Genomic DNA, 2,689 nt, shown 5'->3' with positions numbered 1-2,689 from the left:
ACCCAGTGTCATGGCAAATATGTCTTTTCCACATGGCCACTAATATAAAAAGTGTTTTCCTCCTCCTCCTCCGGCCCCAGGGGAGAGCTAGATCACCGAAAGGAGGACATGATGAGAAAACGAGAAATCCTGCCTGCTGAGCTAGCTCTCCAAGCGGTTTTCCAGAAGCTCTGTGGGACCACAGACCTCCTGAGCTGTAAATCACCAACCCAGCCCAATGAAGTTGTCACCCCGTGGCTCACCCGGTGACAGGGCTGGTTTCTTTTCGGTTGCTCTTGACCCCAAGTGCCCCTGGTGCGCCAGTGTTAAAGGCTTACTTCAGAACTAGCGACTGCTGATGGCCTCTCAGCTGCTGTTGGCCACTGGGGCCAGAGCCCAAGCATAAACTCCACCGTGGGTCTCTCTGCAGCACAGACCCATCTGACAGAGCTTCAGTGGTTCTCAGCCCAGGCCATGGGTTGGCTCAACTTCCTGAGGCAACTTTCCTATTTATTGGTGGATTTTTCCTATTGGTGGATTTTTTTTTCCAAGACTGTGGAATGCTTCCAACACCTTTAAGTACAGCTCCTGGGTCTATACATGCATTTAGTGCAGGCCCATTGGCCTGCCGGGAAATGTAGAGACCCTAGCTGAAATGCTGACCGTAAGACTTGGCAAATGCTACCCTTAATTTGGCTTTCCTTCCTGTCACCTGTGTGCCTCTGACCCTAACACAACCACACATGTTGTGGACAAGTGTGGTTTGGAGGTTCGGATTTTCTTCTAATCTCACATTCTTACATATAGTTAGGCATCGCTTAATGGGAGGGTGGTAAGCTGAGCGACATTCGGTAGGGCAACCCAGCTTCACTAAATAATGAAACTTTATGGGACCATTATATATGTGGTCCACCTGTCAATGAAATATTGGCCTATGACACATGACTATGTTTACAACAACAGCAAAAGGCGCCCACTTTAACATAGGAAGGCATGAATTTTGGGTGCTAGGGACAACTTTTGTGTGCTCAAAGGGTGCTTGACTATCGTTTTGAAGGGCAAGGGGCTGAATGGGGAAGGCTTCTTTACGCCAAGTTAAGCCCTGGGACCCCATCTGAGTCCTTCCTCCTGCTGAACCCAGAACCTCCCCCTTAAACCCTTCAGAGTCCACACTGCCTCCTAGATCCATCATCTCGTCCACCCGAGCTTCCGGCGGGTGACACCTGAGGTAGATCAGTACGGGCAAAGCCCCTCGCTCTTACCCTCCATCTTTACTCTTGCTAGGACATGGTGAGTCTTCAGACACACCCGTTTTTGTTTTTTCCCTCAGCACTGACTTCTGTGAACTCCTCTGTTTTATGGAGAAGAGGAAACAGGTAGAGGGCGTTACCTCATTCGCCTGCAGTCATCAGGGATGGGCGAGCTGTGAACCAGCACAGACAGATGTCCTCTTACCTTCGTTCTGTCGGCCACAGCTTGATGCTGGGCCTCTGCGCTCCGTTTCTCTTCCTTTCTGTGCACAAATTACCAGCTGAGCCTGGTCAAGTTGTCACCCAGTGGTGGCCGTTGACCCAAAGTGCGAATAAGTGCTGGAGACGTTGTTCTGGAGATACCTGTGATTTCTGGCCTCCCAAATAGCCCCTGCAGACTCTCTCCAGCCTCAGACCCTGGCCAGCCTTCAGCCCCTGACCTCGTCCATTCATTTCTCAGGTTCACCAGCTAACCATGAGGTCCAAATCTTTAAACACCACAGTCATTTGCCAGACTAAGCTAGTCACTTTCTAATCTCCTTCCTTGTCTAATTCCATCAGAGTCTCTATTTCTGATCAAGCCTTTAGATGCCTGTGTGTCCTTGGACATAAGACACCTCTTGCCTTAGCATCTATTTAGCTCCATATGGAGTGGGACTTATTTCTTTTACTTAATATTTGACTTTTTTTCCCATCCTGTTTATCTTCTGATGTCTTGCTTTAGATGCAATTCCCTCGCTCAATAACGTAACATATACTCCCAGAGGACCTTCTATGTGCTGAACACAGTGTGTGGCCCTGTGGATCCAGTAGGAGACTAGTGGGCCAATGAATTTGTTTCTGCTCAGTTTCCTATGGCAGCGGTTACAAACAACTACAAACTAACCCCACAGCCCTAGGCACCGAAGTCAGCATGTTGGGGTGAAATTGAGGTGTCAGTTGGAGTTATATGATTTCTAGAAGCTGGGGGGTAGTGGTAGTAAATTCTTGAATCTTTCTGTTTCTAGAGGCTTCTGGCATTTCTTTGCTTGTAGACATACCATTTCAACCTTCAAGTCTTTCCAGATCATCACTCTGCTGCATCTCCACATGGCCATTTCATGTGTGAAATGTCTTTACAAATTCCTGTCTTAGTATAGGAATTTGTGAATGCGCTTAGTTTCTAAGCAGCTAATCCAGAATAACCTCCCTATCTCACAACCCTTGGTTTGAACATATCTTTTGCCATGGGTGGTGTGTGTGGGGCCAGGAAGATGATTGATGCGGGGAGCCGGCCTGGAGCAGGAGTGAGGTCAAGGTGTGTCCAAACCCTGAAAATCTTATACTGAGACCAGCAGAAGTAAGATTGTTCTCTCCCTGCCCAGGGCCTGCATGTCCCGATGCACATAGCTTTACAGCCCCCACCTCTGCCGCCCTTGAGGTGGTCACCTAGCCTGGATGCCAGGTTGCAGGTTAAACTT

This window comes from Acomys minous (assembly GCF_964271855.1).
Source record: "Acomys minous genome assembly, chromosome: 9".
NCBI lineage: Eukaryota > Metazoa > Chordata > Mammalia > Rodentia > Muridae > Acomys > Acomys minous.
The sequence above is the reverse complement of the archived record's forward strand: the minus strand, read 5'-3'. Positions refer to the sequence as shown.